Source organism: Megalops cyprinoides, chromosome 2 (assembly GCF_013368585.1).
Source record: "Megalops cyprinoides isolate fMegCyp1 chromosome 2, fMegCyp1.pri, whole genome shotgun sequence".
Taxonomy (NCBI): Eukaryota; Metazoa; Chordata; class Actinopteri; order Elopiformes; family Megalopidae; genus Megalops; species Megalops cyprinoides.
Window position 1 is genome coordinate 7,544,645 of NC_050584.1, and position 18,621 is coordinate 7,563,265.

Below are 18,621 nucleotides of genomic sequence, written 5' to 3' on the forward strand. Positions count from 1 at the left end.
ACGCATACACACAGACACACGCACACACACAGACACACGCACACACACACACACACACACGCATACACACACGCACGCATACACACACGCACACACACAGTTTTGCTGCCATTTCACTGCCTCTCCCACCCCCTTGTACCAGGCAAAGCCCACGGACGCAGAGCATTCCCCCGGTCATAAGGGCAAGAAGAGGAGGGATAAGCAGGGACCGAAACCGTGCCAGGATAGAGACTGCTGCCTCTCCTCTTCCTCCTCCCCCTGCACTCCCCCTCATCTCTCCCTCCTTCACTCAGCCCTCTAAACTGAGCAAGGTAAACTCCACAGTCCTGTGTTGCACAATACCACACCCAGGGCTATACGCCGGCCATGCTGCCAGATGCCATTTCCCGCACCTAAACTCTTCAGCTATGCGCAGAGTTTAGGTGTGGGAGTTATGCAACCGGTTTAAGACCGAGAGGCTGCGAGTGTGGCGATGGGATTCAGCTGATACGCGTCGGTGCCTTTACCGATTTGCCTGGCTTTGCGCTGGAAGTAAGCCTCTGAGTACAGAGAGCTTTGCAGCCATAAGAAAACAGAGGCCATCACTTCCAATGCTGTTTGGGGTTTAGGGCCACTTGATGCCACACACTGACATCGTACGGCAAAACCACCCCAAAATGACGCTCTCCTTCACACACACAAAGAAGAGCAAAACAGTCTTTTATGCGGTTCTTAGCTTGTGGCAACATGACTGGAGTCACAGCAATAAGACGCTGCAACGGCCAACTTGGAAGAAGAGATTTCCCTCGAGACACTCACCAAGGCCTAGAACATCTAACATAATCCTGAGAAAGCTAACCAGTGAGGAGGCTTTATTTCTGAAATACAACATTTTATTTGAAGATTAAGATGATGTTCTTGGATTCCTTGCAACTAAACACAAACAATAAACCGTCATTAAGAACAGGCGGATCACGGAACACACGCACACGCACACACGCGCGCGCACACACACACACACACACACACACACACACACACACCGCTTGCTCACAGATAGTATCGTGCCATCTTAACCACAGCTCTGACATTCCTTACATCGCAGCAGCAGCGCAGTGAGAAAGTGAATGAAATGAACGTGAAGGAGATCATGGGAGGGGTGTGCCTTATCCACTGAGAGATGGCTGAAACTAATTACAAGCTAGGGGAAATGTCTGTGTACGTCTGAGACATAGTATCAAACCATCTAAGGGTTCTTTCTCTCTCTCTTTCCTCCTCCTCTCTCTCTCATCCTCTCTATTGGTTGGCGGCTGAGCAGTTCATATGCTCAACATTTACACAAACCCCAAGCAGCCATACCAGCGAAAACACCACCGTGTTCAGGCAGAGAACGGCGAAAGCAACACCACGGGCAGTGATGCCAGCTCAACTACCAACCGCTTTTAGACGGACAACTGACTTTCATTTTACTTTGTGATGTGTAGATGAAATAACAGGTTTATGGCAGAGAAAACAGCAGTGTCTAGTTTTGTGTTTCTCACTAAAAAAAAATAAATAAATACAGAATTTGCAGATTTTAACACCGCACAAGCGGTGTAAGGCTGCAATACATGTTTCAAACAAAAATAACGCCACACTACTGGGAACCGAGTTTCCACAAAGCTACTGTATTTTTACTGAAGTTATCACGTTTCGCTTTTCAAAATATTATATTGCATTGTCTGCATGTCAAAGCGTGCATGCTTGCAAAGCTAGAAAATGACACAAACTGGATCAGAGAGGCGCAAGAGAGGGACAAGGACACACACCACATCAGTAACATCAAGCATTAACATCTACCCTCCGGCCAGAGCTGCTTTTAGGGCCAGTCAGAGCAGGCAATACAAATACAAGTAAAACAAGTGCATACATTTATTAAAAATTAATATGATACTCTGAAGTTGTTGGCTGTTTCTGGCAGTAATCCAAATGTCCATGAACAACAAAAAAAACCCTGCAGCTTCACATAAATCAAAAATACTGAGCACTACAGCTAGCTATTGAACCATGCCTGCCCCTCTCCCTTCCAAAAAAATGTAGCTGCTGACTTGCATTAAAAACGACATTCCACATGAAGTACCTTTAGCAAAGGACAGAACTATGCCCTTTCATCGCTGGACACCAGGATGGGCAGACTGTGTTAAACAATACAGTAACCATTCCTTTAACACTGCACTGTTTAATAAAAGCAAAGTGCAGCGGTGGTCTGAATTGCACCTTAGGGTAGGCAGGGGAACCAGAAACAAACAGAAGCCTAGTAACCACTCCTATGAACGCTTGCTTGAATGGTTCTGTTGACTTCTTAAACATCTAATATATGATTATCAGGTCTGAAGATGGGGGGAGAATACCAGATGCCTAAATACTGCTGAACAAAAACACTGACAATAAGCAATTAAATGGCATGAACCCCTGTCCCCTCTACACTAACATATCCGGGGCACAGACCTTCCCAAATGGTGAATCACTGATTACTAGTCAATCTACGCATAACTTAAATTAACTAAATACTGCTGTCAGTACTAAAACAAAATTGTGCCAGTCATCATTTCACAGGTTCACAGACATGATTTCTCAAGAACTCAGTATCAAAGATAAAACACCACATAATCAATGACTTATATGAGATCTGATTATTCCTTTTGTTAAGTGCAAAAACATGCCAGACAGCACTGGGTGACATGTGCAATACAGTAACAGTGCATGATGAAAGTGATATCCCTGAGATAGGGAAATCCCTGAGATAGGGAAATCTGCATGTAGGGCCACCTACCAGTTTAAGTGAAAAATCTACATCAGACTAGTGTCCTGGAGAAACACAATGACCCACACAAAGGCGGCCTTCAGAGAAGGTGGAAAGCTGTGTGTGTGTGTGTGTGTGTGTGTGAAAAGCCTTAGTGAGTCCTTTGATAAATGGTAATCATGTTTTCTGGCCTGTCTAGCTACTAGGGATCAGTCGCTGAGTGAGAACACTTGGAGAGGCTATCCTGTGCGCTAAAGGCCAAGCGTCATGCCCTGAGCAGAGCTTGTGCAGAACCTGTGCCTATGTGCTGCAGGGAGAGAGATGCTTGTGCGTGTTGCAGTGGCTGTGTTGAGCGGGGTGTGCGCTCTGCGGCGGTGTCGGGGCGTCTCCGGCATATTTACCCGTTCGGAGAACAGGGCTAAAACAGGTCAGGGGTTTGGATCAGGGACGAGGGCGACCGCGTACCATGAGCGTCAGCACCGACTGCTCACACTGCGGGGAAACGACAGAGATTAGTTACACATCCGCGGACACAGGCACAGGCACAGCAGCATCAGCAACAGACATGGCTCCCTCAGGTTGGACAGCGCCGCCTTTCCTCCTGCTCCGCCTCCAATCAGATCTGCGTCAGGTGACCGCAGGTAACAGGACCTGAGCAGGCAGGACTTTGGGCTCGACGGCATCGTTAAGCTGTAAAATGACTCGGGCGCTTCCTGCCTGCCTGCCTGCCTGCTTGCTTTGCACACATCTCACTTCAAAGGGGCGCAGCTCCTGCCAAGTTGTGCGGCTAGTACACGCCCTCGCCCTCCCCGATTGGTAAACTGAGAATTCCACTATTCCCATTGGCTCAGAGGCAGCAATGGTACAATGACCTAAAAAGTAAACATAGTTTTCCCACCAGGGCCAAAGTCAATAGCATGATTTTGTGACATAACTATGGATGCTTAGCTGAACTACACGCCACGTTCGATACTCGGCTACAAGGCTTTCAATGGCTTTTTTCCATGTTAAATTTCACTTGCTTGTATTGTATCAATATTCCTGAACACAGATCATTTATAGTAAACCAGCTGCCGGCCTCTGCTGGCAATTTTCAGCAAATGCTGCTGGAGCAGAAGCAAAGGGGACAGCTTGGCAAAAGTTATGTAATGGTACAAGGACGTGGGAATGATTAACCAATTTACTAAGTCTGACTGCACTGGCAGACGAGGCTTGTGAAATGAATTATGTGAACCTGGGAGGGCAGGACAGGGAGAAAACATGAGTGGACCAATATCGACAGAGTATATAACAGGAGGGTGCCACATCTCTTCTGTGCAGGCGACGTGTTCGGACAGGCTAGGGCTTATCCACCACAGAGTAAGGGGAGGGGAGAGAGAGCGAGAGCAAGAGCGAGAGCGAGAGAGAGAGAGAGAGAGAGAGAGAGAGAGAGAGAGAGAGAGGAGAGAAGACAGAGCGGGTGTCACAAAGGCCTGAGCAGCTAGCTTTTTTTTTTTTTTAAAGAGGCTTGAAAAACAGGAAGAGCAAAAGACACAAAGAGAGGAGGCAAGCGATGGAGAGAATAGGAGACAGACTGTGAAACAGAGAGGCAAAGCCATAGAGAGGGAAAGAAGTATTACTGACAGCTCGGCTTCTTTGTGAAATAGGTTTGTAAAGGAGATGGAGAGACAGAAAGAATGAGGCAGTTATAAAGAGACTGAGAGGGATGGAGAGAGAGGGAGGGAGGGAGAGAGAGAAGGCAGACAGGACAGAGATTATCAGATTAGGAGCTGGTAAGACTGCCCAATTAAGTGTCAGCGACATGGTTATAATGGGCGAGGATGAGACTGGGATGAGGAGACATTTTAGGTTGAAACGCTTTTCATCTACAACACTGTGGAAGCATCTCTGTGGCTTCCTAATGATCAAAGCCAGGGCAGCAGGACTTACAGCAAAACTCGCTACACCGCTGACACCTCAAATGTAACTGCACACACACAACTCCAAAGCTAAACACTACTAAAAAAAACTAAAAAGGACAAAATTTTTTCCATATTTATGCTTTCATCATGGAATTTTAAGTAAGTAAAAGAAGTAATTTAATTACCAAAAATAAAAACAATAAAAGAGTTTTTTTTTTTCAAAATAAACAAGTCTTCATTTAGCAGGAACAAAAAATCCTTTGTGTTCAAAGTACAACTAGGCAATTATTCATGTTTAAAATGTGTATGGAGCCAAACAGGGTCAGGAAAATCCTGTAAAAGAATGTGACAGGTGAGGACAAGGAAGCTGTTTTATCTACAGGAGGTCACAGGTCACCACTAATGCAGAGTAACATGTTCAACCAATTATTCAATGCTGGATCAATATTGATGTCTCAGCTTTTTAATTACCCAATAACTTCATGCGTAAACACTTAATATGCAAATATAGTGTGTGGGTGTAAATGTGTCTGTGTCTGAACGTACTTCTGTGTGTGTGAGTGTGTGTGTTTGTGTGTGTGTGCGCGCACAGATGTGTGTGTCTTGAAAAGAATGCTGAGATGCTGCTTTGGGGTGGTTGACAGGCACAGACAAGTGTGAAAGCCTGGGTTTGGAAACAGTTGGCATGGGGAGATAGGGCTTTTTTTTCTTGCTCCACGGCGCATCGGCCCACTATATCAGTTTCAACAGCGAAAAGGTTAAGATATAAGGGGTGGACTCCGGGTAGAGGAGAGGCGGGGGAGGACGAGCGATGCAGAAGCAGAGCGAGAGAAAGAGGGAGAGTGAGAGGGAGAGGGAGAACAATACGGACGGCTCCCGAGTGCACGGAACGAGAAGGGTGAAGTAATGGGGGAATCCAGGGGAACCTGTTCCGCAAGCTTGCTTGCCCGCCTGTTTCAGGAAGCCCTGTTCCTCCCTCCCCTCCCTGCCGACACCTCACCTGTCACTATGATGTGCCCCTGCTCCCTTGCATGGCACCTAACTGAGGACAAAGGGTTGAGCTGGGGAGTTGGGGGTGGTTGTTGTATCACCTCACAGAGGCCTCGGTGCCCTTATCAGGGCAGCCTCATATCCAGCTCCCAGCATAACTGAGGCAACACCCCGAAAGGGCTGTGAACTGCTGGGGGGAGGGGGATGGAATCAGTGGCCTGCAGTTTAGTGATGCATTTATCAAAAGACTGTTCAGCACAAACCAACCGAACCCGCATTTCCTACTCAACGCCAAGAATCCCAGAGAACTTGGGGATCTTTTTTGTGCCAATTTATAGCAAGGTCTTACGAGGTCCAACTCCACGGTAAAAGCAGGGAGCGCTCCAAGGAGCCGGAGCGATCTGCCCCTCCTCTGGGAGCCGGTATCCGTACCGTATCTTCCAGTGGCCTTTCTCCGCTCCTTGCAGCAGAAATCGCAGCAATGCAGAAATTGTTGGGAGCTAATTGGAATCATCTGACGGAGCGTGGCCAGCGCTCGGCCTGTGACCGTGTGTGAACATTCCCATCTGCATCGGGGCTTTGCTGCTTGCCTCTCCGGGTGCAGGCCGAGCCGTGACCTCAGACGGTTCGCACCCGCAGCTCATGCTTGTTGCGTAGTAACGGGTTTATTTCTCCGGCATGTAGGAGCAAAAAAAAAAAAACGAAACAACAAAAACAAGGATTTGAGCCACTTCCTTCATCACCATGTAGTTAACACTGAAGATGTGATGAACAAATTCACAGCTCCATAGGCTCTAATGACCAAATTCACATTAAAAAATATGATAGCGTGAAGGAATGGCTTATCTGTGGCCGTTAATCTGGATGAATCCAGATTTGTACTTGCTCGCATTTTTGACGATTTCACATATTTAACACTCAGACAAAGTGAATAAATAAAATGGTGAAGTCTCTTGGCTATTCATGGGTTAACAATCAGGAGGACATAGCAACATGGGACTCAGCTGTCACCCTGCACAGATGCCCATGACAGGGCTTTTTAGCTTCTCCCCCCAGCACACGGCAGGTCTTTGTTTTAGGCTAAACAGCCTGTCGGTTTGCCTCAGCTCCATTGGGTTACTGTGACTCGGAGCAAATTAGAAATGGATCAACGGATGGAAGGACAGACAGACAGACAGACTGGAGGTGGTGTGTGAACCGGGGAGACGGGACCACGGCTTGGGGGTTCAAGCACTTGCTGAATCTTTTCTTGAGGGTCAGTAGGGCGCATCCATTAGCCGCAGTGCACTGCATACATGTATCGGTCTCAAATTCTGAGTCACCACCGCGCCCCACAAGTATGTGCGCAAAGTAGTAGGGCACCGGGACAGGACAGACGACGCTGACAGACTACGAGAATCTGACTGTCATGCAGGGATTTAGAATGCTTTTCGCAGCACAAAACATGTTCTTTCTCTATCTCACACACACACACACACACACACACACACACACACACACGGTCACAAGATGGGGTGCTGCGGTGTAAGTTACAGAAAGTGACAGTGCAGATGTAGATTGTGTGCTGACAGATCCCAGTGACACTGACAGCTGCTGGCTCTTCTGAGAGAGCGCTCACTGGAGTCTCTCCGGGAGCCACCGTGCGTTTTACGACAGCCGAACGCCCCTCCGCCTTTTCCAAAGGCAAAGCCTACACCCTCAGCCGCAGGAGCGCACATTCTTGCAAATAATTACGTGCAGTTAGGAACGTGCCGCGTAGGACCTGTCACTCCGTGGCCATCTGCCTGAATGAGCGGTGCTATACTAAGGACACGATAAACGGGGTGACATCTAACACTCTTCTGTTGTTTGTAATTTCTCACTTTTCTGAGAGGTTAGAATCACAGCTTTACTCCATCTTCCCCCCACCTATCTTCGGTTCCTTTCTCTGCCTCTGTGCCTTCGGCTAAGGTTCACTCCCCCACCTCACCCCCCCTCTCCGAGCCCCTCCCTGCCTCTCACGGTTTTTATGGCTCTGCAGACGCAGCAGGTCAGAGCTGCTCTCCTCTGACAGTTGTCTCTCTGCACAACAAATGGCACATTCATTCCTCGGTGGTGTCAGCCCCGCTCGGTGAATTCTGGGGCGGGCAGCGCAGCCGGGCTCCGGTCCCGGGCACCGGGTTCGCCCCCCGGCCAAAAAACACTGCGCGGAAAAGCCCTCAGCACTCCCAGCGCCCGGGCACCTGCGAGTTCAGACCTGAGACAGGAACGGCGGGAAGGTTTTTTTTTTTTTTTTTTACATTTTACTCCACACTGCCTTCAGGTGGGAAAGACAATGGAGGCTACAGCTCCTGACAAAAATGGCGAGGGTGGTTTACTCCTGTCTCCTGCTGAGGCTCAAACTCAGAGAATGCAGAGGTGGGGCAGCCCAAAGGTGTGACATCACTTCCTCCTTTGTAAGGAGAATGAAGCAGAGCCTTGGGCCTACAGCCAGCCCTGTAACAAGGCCCAATCATTACCAGCCTTCACGGCCCCTCTACATCACATGCTACGTTAAACAGCCACGTTCTATGCTATTCAAGCACTTTTGTGACGACATCCACCATAAGCTGGCAAAAAGCTCATGTTTGATTTTATCATTATGGTAAATATTTGTTGGACCCTAACACGCCATGCACAAAAACAGACAAACATCCAAACATTCCTCCCATTCAGTAAATGCACACCAAACTTATGCACCCAAGCTGATGTCAAAACAGCATGCATTTTCAGACCCTAGCGAGATGAACTGTGTCTCTTACTAAGTGGCAGTGTTACTTGCGCTTGGGTGGGGCAGCTTCTCTCTCTCTCTCTCTCTCTCTCTCTCTCTCTCTCTCTCCCTCTCACAAAGCACAGCCTGAACCCTTTCAGCACCTGAGCTGCGGCAGAGGCAGAGTGCCTGTAGGCCTACTCACTGCCACACGGAGAGCAAGCTCACACACGCCGGCCTGGCAGGACCTGTTCTCAGCTCTCAGCTTGGTGGAAGCTGTGCACTGACAGGATACACAAACGACACGCACCACACACACACACACACACACACACACACACACACACACACAGTCTCTCACACACACTGCACATGCGCCTTGTTTCAAGGCTAGCTTTCCAAGAGTCAGTCTGTTTTCTTTTGCACCATTCATTATGAACTCCCTGCATTTTCAGGAACAAGGGACAAACAGACGAGTAAGATAAACAGTTGTGTTAATCAGGCTGATGAGGAAAAGTACCTTGTACCTTATTCCCCAGGATTTACTATGTATATTTTAATTCAGGGATCTTCTCATTACTTTATGTCTCTTTCCACCTATAGCAAAACAAGTAAAATCTGTAATAAGAATACGCAACTCAATAATACTATTGAGTAATGCCATGTGCTAAAGTGAGGAGCTTTCTATATATAAATCATTCTTTTTAAGAAAACCGTAAGCAAGAAGGTTACCGTGCTGCTAAGGAAGGGTTGCTTCCGTGGCAACCAAAACCTACAAAGAACTATAAAAAGTTTTCTTCATTGTTAAGCTAAAAAACTTGGATAATAACCATGGCGGGGGGGGGGGGGGGGGCGGGGGTAAAGTAGCTAGCAAACCACTAGGCTAAGTAGGTTCAGTCACAGCTTACAATAGCAACCACCTAGCTAGCCATTTTTGTTCAGCCTATTATGCTTCAACATGCTAGCTAACTAGTTAATACAGTTGTTTTGATCAACAGCTAGTTTAAGATCAATATTGCTATATTTTTCCCATTACAAATATAACATTAGCCCACACTCCACTTACGGCTAGCTAGCTGATGGTCCTGTCATTCTGCTTTGTTAGCCAGCTGCACTCCAAACAGTTATCCATCACTGATATTCGATTACTGATTGAACATCCGTTATGGATTACTTGTTGCACGGTGTCCCGTTAAACTGCTACTCATGAAACAGATGAGCAAAGTGTACTTCTACTGTCATTTGTAAGGATTCAAACCCTCACAATAGGTAACATCGCTAGTAGCTAATGTTTAATGGCAGATAAAAAATGCCGTTGTGGAGCTGAATGGCGATTAAGCTTGGAGGCAACGGAGCAGCTGAAGTCCTTCCCTGCAATAGAAAAGAGCCTCTCCCAAGAGCGATACTCCCCGATGTGCCTCTGCGGACCGTGAATCCCTCTTTAGCTTGGGCAGAACTCCGATTTCAGCCTATGAACCGGGAGGCTTAGTTCTAAGAATCTGGCTGCTACCGAAAATGAACACCTAATGGGGGCCACCCAGTAAATGGTGCCGAATGCATTAGCTGATTGCAACTGTTCACATTAAATTCTAATGCTAATTTTAATTACTGGAGGTGAGAATGTTGGAGAGGAGGTGTGGGTGGGGGGGGGGGGGGGGATGGGGCATTTGAACAAAAGGGGCAGAGCAAAAGACAACAGGTGAGACAGGCTGGAGAGGACTGGTAAAGGGGACAGTTGGAGGTCGCAGTTGAAGGGGAATGAGCCACACCAGATCTGCGATCAGAGGAATGGTGAGGGGAAGAGGGTACTGAGCAATAAGAGGGAGAAGAAGGCAGAGGCACTAAAAGAGAGAGGCTGACTAAAATAATCACAAAAACATCTCCAAATCACCCCTTTTTCAAAACAGGACTCCTTCAGTTCAAAATAATATCTTTTAAACATTCGTAATGACACACTACTTGTAAAATTAGTAAACTTGTAAAATCACTCGACAAAATGTTTCTGCAGGGTCATGGTATTTTTTCACTTGGTATTGGAAATGGAGAATCTGTGGGAAGACTTAAAGGAATGCCACTTTATACTTTTCAGTAGTTTCTTGCTACTTTAGCTCCAGCCGACCTAGACAGGCACTTCAGCTTTTCCTCAAGCACATTCTGTTCCAAGCAACAGTGCTTTCAATTCAGTGGCAGTTTACAGCACTGTTTACTTTGTTACCATTTAATACAATGCTGCTTGGTTAATATTTAAAGTGACTGCAGTTAGCCTACTGATGGCATGAGTGAACCATTTCTGACACATAACAGAAAAAAAACAAGGGATGTTTTTTTTAAAAAAAAAAAAAAAAATCACTTAGCATTTAGCACTCAGCGATAAGTGATCAAAAAATCCTTTATTTCAATATTCCTTCATTGCTCCCTGATAAGTTGATTTCTACGGAAGAGGTAGATTCCCTCTGAGGAAGGCAGTGTCCCTGCCCCACTAATTTCCAGCATCAGCTTGCCTGACGCCGATAAGTTGTCAATCACTGTTTCGTCATGTTGGTTTAAGAGGTGGGCAGGAAACTGCCGAGGGGTGCTTCACCGACAGAGACAGGCCTCCAGGCCTCTCGTAAGACATCATAATGCAGCTCTTTGTGTCACCACAGAGCGCACACCAACACTGGGAGAGAGGCTTTGCTTCCATCTCTCACACAGGCATGCAGCAGGGCAACAACAGCACGCTGCTTGTGCTTGTCGAGGCTTTTAACCACAGTGATTCAGAATTTTTCAGAAATAATGAAAATGTTCATAAGAAAATTGGGGGGGGGGGAGCCAAAACTAGACAGCCTATTTCTACCTAAGCATCTTGGACATTCTCCTCCTCTGCTCCAAATTATTCTCTGCTCGCCCTAACGCCACAGACACAGACACACACACACACACAGACACAAACACACACACACACACCTTGGCACAAGCTGCAATATTACATGTCCAAAACTCCAGAGCGAGGATGCAGGCCAAAGTACAAGGCCACGACATCAGCCAACTGTTGCCGTGGTAGCTCTCACCCACCCACTGGGAAGCCTCCACCCCCCCCCCCCCAAGGCCCCCGCGTGCTCGTCGTGGCCCAATCAGAAGGCGGCAACCAGCTGCTGTGGCAGAGCTGCGGATGGCGCACGTGAGTGACAGCAGGGCCAGGCCTTGCAGCAGGGGGTTATCCATCACCGGAGGTTCATGTGCACTCCGGGCCTTCTCTGCTACGCTGGAAAGCCTCCCCCAGCATCACGTCGCAATATCGCACCCCCCCCCCCCCCCCCCCCACAACCACATACACAGACACACACACACGCCCAGTGTGCACTATGAAATAAGAGTGACATTGTTTTGCTGCGGCCTCTGCATGGCCGGCCCGCTCAGCCTTTTCGAGGGCTGCTGCCGTGGGACGCATTCCTACAAGGGAACGATTCATCTGGAGCAGGGGTGGAGAAGCCGGGACTTCTTTTAGGGGAGAAGCTGTACGTTGGGAATGGGGAGTGGAAAAAAAAAAGAAAGAAAAAAGGTCTTTGGGCAAATGGTCGAACCTTTCAGACTACAAAGAAATACACAGGGGATGCTAGGTACACAAAGGCGCATCTAGCACATCCTGTAAAGTTGGTTTTACATCATATAGTTCGGAAAGTCAACAGGCCTTTCTTTTAAATGTTTGCACTGTCCAACCAAACTTTCTCAGGCACTCTCTCTCGGTTTCCTTCCTGTTCTCTCCCAAAGCCACTAGTGTCTTCCTAGCATCTACTCAGATATGCAGACAGTGCTCCCAATGCTGTACTACATGTATAAACCAACAGCTACACCTAACTTTTGTTCAGAGTCAGTTCTCAGAGGTACTCGGTCTGGGAAGCATTCAGAGAGTTGACTTGGAATTCCAAAGGATGCAACCACGAGTCCTTCCACATTGACACAGCTACAGGACTGGATCACGACAGACACTGCCCCTGCGTTACAGGAGTGTCACGCCTGTAACCTTTCAGCTACATCAAAGCCACTGGCAGGAGTTTGTGCTGAACATAAAGACCCAATTTACATCTCCATTGTCCCACAGGCTGTTTTGCCAACAGGGCACTCGAGATGGCCTTGTCAGATATTTAGGAGCACAGAGTGGGGCGGGTGAAGGGGAACCTTGACATTTTTCAAAGGCCCAGGAATACAATCACTACAATTAAGGGGTTACCAATTACTTGTGTGCATACCATGCGCACTTGTATGTCAGAATGGGACGATTATGACCAAATCTGTTCAAAAGAAAGAGGGGGAGAGCTGTTTTGACAAAGGCCTGTCTCTTTGTGTCTCCCAATTGTGAACAATCTCGTCCCCTGACACCGTCTTAAAGGGACGTTGTCCAGCTGTTCCGCGTCACTGAGAGGGAAGTTCCCCCCCATCCAGATAAAGCAGTTAATGTTTACCGAAGCCCCCTGGAACGAAGCACACTTCAGGGGAGCCGACAGCGAACTTTGCCTTGTTTCAGAGAGCCATTTTATCTTCTGCGAGACTTTGGCTCGTCGCTGCAGACAATCGCCCCCCCCACCCCCCACCCCACCTTCTCCCGAGGTCAAGTGACTCCCTTAATGCACCGCGGAATTTATTGTAATTATGAAAACCTGAAACAACATCCAATATCCACCATTTCCTCTACAGAAGGAGGTAAAAAAAAAAAAAAAAAAGACTCAACTTTGAAAGAAAGCCCATTTCCTTGTGCCATGAAAAAAAAGAGTATTAGAATGCTCTTTTTTATGACCCGTTTAGATTCCCAACCCTCGTGACATCCAAACTCGTAATCACACATAGCTTTGATGACACACCATGACATAATTATAAGGCATTAATGCTACGCATCTCTCCAACAGTCACGCCTCTCAGAGAAATAATATATACAATACACATACTGACTAACAGTCAACACGTTAACGCTGTACGATATTAAATCGCCTCCTGTCTAGCCTGGGGTCACATCACAGGTTAAAGGCTGAAGATGAGGATAACCAGCAGAACGACGAGCAAAACGCAACTCCAAACAAAACCATGCTTGACTGAAGAAACATCCATTAAGTCTCATATCGGAGCAAAACCATGCATCTCTCATCGGGTCCCTGAAGGCCTCCAATTGTCATCTGGGTTTAAATCCACCTGAGCACTCAGCTAATTTAATTAGCACGCTAATGAAGTGCGATTACCTTTAACACATCTGTCTCCAGGGCTCTGGAGTGCTGTGGGAAACGCCACAGGGGACTGTGGTGCATTACATCACAGAATGCCAGCCACTCCGCAGAGAAGGTAACAGCATGTTGCGTAAAGGCTAACGGGACAGGGTAGGTGCACTTTTGCAATGGCTTGCGCACTGGGTAGCACTTGTGGCTCGGAAGGAACAGCCTGGCGCACCATTCACGCAAAAGCGCCTGGACAGCTCTTTTGCCAGCAAAGAGGAGTCAAACTACTAGCTTGAGCAGAAAAAAAAGCCCCTTACGGATGTTTATTAAGGGAAGCCATTTTCCACTCGTGGGAGTGGAGAAAGAGTAGCCCCACACAACTCACTCTCTCTCTCTCTCACACACACACACACACACACACACACACACACACACACACACAGTCCTATTCACACCATCAGGGCCCCACCCTGCCTCCAGACTCCAGTTCATTCTCACTGAAGTGGGCATGCTCCTCCCGAACTGTAGAGCGGGTGAAGGCAGTTTTGTGCCGCGCCCCATGTAGATATCCTTGACCCGGTTTCTCCCACAGGCCTGGGATCTTTGGCATACTCTTTTACAAGGTTTATGATCTCCCTGGTTCTATTTTCCTTCCAGAACAGGTACCAAAGTTCGCTGCGATGAGGACGGGAGGCCTAACTAAGTTAATGATAACACTGCTGTTGTGAACTCTGACCTTCCACAGTGCAAGGCAGAGACAAGGTCTCCAGCTTTTGTACAGGTTTTCCACACGCTCTGCCTCCTAAAGCTGTTATAGGGCCACATCTGCTTACATCTGAGGATGCTACTTGAGGACATGTCACAAGGCCTTTGTGCATGTGTGCATGCATGTGACTCTCTCTGGGTTCAAATATTCCCCCATCGTTCACCTCCACGTCACAAATGAGCTGAAATGAGCTGGCTATAAGGAGGAGGTATTCAAAAGAAAATCCCCAAATATCTGGTTTTTTGTCACCTTCACACAAGGAAATGTGAATCGAAAAGCACACAGATCTCTGCCACGAACTGTCGGCTCCATTTGTCCTGTGTGTAAATCCAGGAATGGCCCCTACCCTGTAGATCTTGTTACATGTTCACTGAGGTTACCCTCTACCCCATAAACCCTTTTCAAGAACAGCAGAATTAATTAACAGCACTCTCTATCCAAAGAGTAAAGCTTTCACCTCTACAAATACAAATGTGCATTATAGCAAAAATCCATCACTGCTACATACGGAACTAAAAACAGTAATTATCAAATTAATTATCAAATAATTTAAAAAAAAACAGTTGGTTTTGATTTACTAGAATATTTTCAACATACTACTATTTACGATAAGTGTGAAATCAAGTGCATTCCAAGCCCAGTCACCACACTGTTCTACACTGTAATGAATAAACACATTCTCTGCCATTAAATTTGAGGGCAATAATTCAATGAAAATCAAATGAGTAACTGTTCAAAATCAAAATGAAGTAAATGAATAAATTCAAATTAACTTTGTGCTATCCAAAAAAGCAAATTACATGAAAATTGTGTTTATACATTTTGAAAAATGTGTTTATTCAGCTGTATTGTATCAATTAAAAAATAAAATTTGAGTCACTATTATCCTAATTCCTTGGGCATAATAAGTATTTTTAGACAAAAAATCTAAAACAAAAGGTATGACATACATCACTCTTCATTAGTGGGCCACACTTTCAATTAATTTCTACTACATATGACCAAGCAAGGCCATGCTGCAGTATTGGATATCTTACCAAATTATACAGCTGGCGTCATGATGAAGAGTGAGACAGCACCACTGTGTCTCACCCTGGTTTAAAACCAACAACCTTCTGGTCGCTACTCCACACAACTGATCCTGTGCAAAGACCTTTTGTTTATAATTTTATGCCTCTACTCTTCTAGTAGAATGTTGTGTAATAGAATGGGCATCGGGTCTTAACCTCCTGCACGCTCCTTCACAGGAATGGAGGACTGCAGAATTCCACTGGACAGACGTGTGGAGGGAACACACAGGCCCAGCTGACTGGCACTGGGTGAGACACAGATGCTTTCACCACTGTGTTTACTCAATGCTCCTTTCGTACTACCCAGACAGCTAACACTGATTAAATCCTTTGAAACCCCAAAAAACAAGACATCCTTATCCCCCTGGATTGTTGCAAACAAAACCGGGGGGTTAAACGTTCCGAAAAAGGTTTTCGCATTACAAAAGGCCAAGTCATTGTCCACAGGCCTGCAGCAGGATGTTTGGTTCAAAACTGAAGGATCTTGATCTATTAAAACACCAAATCTCTTACTCGTCGGTTTGTGGTAAAACAGTGCCTCGCAGCCAGTGCGTAAACTAACATGAAGTGTAGAGTTGGCTGAAGCAACCCTCAACCATCTTTGTGAGACACAAGCAGATAAATAGGCCTAGTGAAGCCGGTAAGTGGGTGAACTGAACGTGTGACATAATGTGAAGATCTGATGCGATGCAAGACCTTGTGAAACTCTGGCATGCTCTCTGGAAAGCTTAGGTTCCTCGCATCCCGTACAGGAGCTGGTGTTTAATATCACAATGTGAGAACACCCACGGTTTCACACCGATGTTTGCGGCCGGTGGGTGTGTCACCTACCATTTTAATTTGAGAGTGAAACGTGCCACGAGTCACTCACGAAAGCAGGGAATTAATGTTGACAAAGCACGTAAACCATGAAATATCAACCAGCGGTAACCCTGCGATGCTTAACACTGTGAATCTTCTCCCGTCTTGGCCAATGAACTAAACAACTGTTTGAGAAAGCAGAGACGCAGTGACTAATCGGACGGAGATGGAAAGTATTTGTGAGTGTTCATAACACGCGTGACTGCAGGGTGAATGTGTGCTCATCCTCTCCTGAGAGAGGCTGCTGCAGCTCTCCGACTCTCCTGATGCGAGGTCACGTCGCTGACCAACCTGCGTGGGCAAGCCAGAGCTCAGCGGTGGCCACCAGGGTGTGACACAACGAAGTTCATGATTGTACTTACTTTGTGGCTTATTTGGAGCCGTTATGGGCGCGGTGGCCCACGGCCCTCTCACATGCCTTATAGATTTATCGATTATGCAATGCAGCGATTTTCAGTTAATTGTGCTGCACGTATAATAAGATTTTTATGGAGGCAGCTGACGTTTCAGTCATTATGCTAAGGGACAGACCAATATTTTGTGCCAGATGTGTCCGATTACAGTAGTCTAATCACAATGATGTTAGCTAATGTTAACCAGTTAGGGCTACTACTTGTGTGTGCACTACTGTCATCATTACAACAACAAACATCTTCTATTACTACTTGAATAGCACACATTTCAATTAATTTGAGAATATTTGGGTTAATTACGGGTCTGGTTCTCACCTTATTGATGAACGTGAATTGTAGTCGGCGAGTAAAGCTCCAAATTCCTCCCTCAAGCTGCCTCCATAAAAATCTTCTTATACGTGCAGCACAATTAACTGAAAATCAGTGTGTTGCAGAATCGATGCTAACTGGCTGAGGAGCTAACGTTAGCTATCTAGCGATAGATCTGACAAACACAGCTAGTTGGCTAACAGACGACCTATCTGAACGGTTGCTGAAGATTAGCTACTTAAACAGGTCAGCTGCTTCATTTGTGATACTCTGACTTGGGATCCACAGAGTTATTTTTAGCTATAGATCTACAGAACTAACCAATCAAAGATCATTTTGGAGGTAGCCTACTTGTTATATGTAAGGAAGTCAGCTAGCTAATCAATTGATGGTTTAAAGGATTTATTATGACTGGGCATGTAACTAACAGATATCCAGCTAACTGTTGCTATAACAGATATATTTGTTAAATGGGAGAGTCGCATCATTAACGTCATGTTCGAGTTCCGTGCTCGGGCAAGGTTAGCGATCACACTAGATGCGTACCGTGCCCGAGTCCAACTGAACTTTGCCCAAGCACGGTCCAGCGTACTGCGCCCAGAGCATAAACTGGACTTTGGGGGTCAAACGTGCTCGAGCACGGTACGGATCGCCTAGTGTGAGTACACCTTGAGTCTGCCCATTTCTCCTTGGAGAGATGCTTCCCTAATGTAGAGATGTATGAGAGAGCAAGTGTCAATATAGCAACAGCTTCTCATGCTCTTAGAGAGGGAATTTTCGGTTCACAGTATTTCAGTTGCTGCCATGCTGACCATTGATATCATAATTTTTCCAAGCCTACACTTGGCTATAATGCAACTCTTATTCCAAAACCCGTCCCAGGATAATATAATCTCTACATTTGTGTTGGGACGCCAATTCCTTCCTTGTATTTCTGAAGAAGGATATGGATGGCTCACTGGTTACATCCACAGTGCGCGAGGACTTGCGTATCCAAGCACTGGTCGCTGTAAACTGCAGGGCATGACTGAGCCAGGCCCAAGGAGAGCTTCTGACCTCACGCAGTATGGCACAACGGCACACTCCTGGCCAGAGTGCGGAGCAACTTCTGAAGCGGTGTGAGCTTCTGTGTTTTCCATCCAGCTTGTGCCTCAGTCTCCATCAGTTCCGACCAGAGGTGCACACGTGTATGAGGTGTTCTGGTGCCGGGTTTCAGCCTCTCCATTGTGTGGGCCAATTTGGAGGGTGGGGGGGGGAGGCGTGGTTTCACCCCTAGAGAGGGGGTGTTCTCTCCCTCTATTGTTTGCTTCGCCTTGGGGGCATGTTGGGAAAGGCTTCCTTTTCGCAGGGCTGAATGATTCACTTGGTTCTCCCCGGGGGAGGGTGACAGAGTGCCATTACAGTACTCCCAACGGGACACGCCCTCCCCTGCCCTGCTCTCTCCCGCGCCCTAGCATTAGATTCCACCCCCCTTTTTCTCGTGTCTCTCCGTCCGCTGCTCAGACTGAACTGAGGATCTCCGTTTATTTTGGAAACAGCTGGGGGGGGGGGGGGGGGGGCAGGAGGTGTTATAATCCAATTATCTATCTTTTGCCCTGAACAAAGGAATGCATTGGGTTTACCTGACTGTGTAAAAGGC

General features: G+C 46.9%; 1 protein-coding gene across 3 annotated transcripts in view; it reads right to left on the bottom strand.

The window, feature by feature from the left end:
• rreb1a (ras responsive element binding protein 1a) overlaps positions 1 to 18,621 on the bottom strand; it is a 65,727-nt gene that overhangs the window by 31,704 nt on the left and 15,402 nt on the right. The window contains exon 2 of one of the 3 annotated variants that reach the window (XM_036520719.1): positions 3,163 to 3,253. The exons of the other annotated variants lie outside the window; for them this stretch is intronic. The gene's annotated coding sequence lies outside the window, so the exon portion shown is untranslated. The remainder of the gene's footprint in view (positions 1 to 3,162; positions 3,254 to 18,621) is intronic. 3 annotated transcript variants of the gene reach the window in all.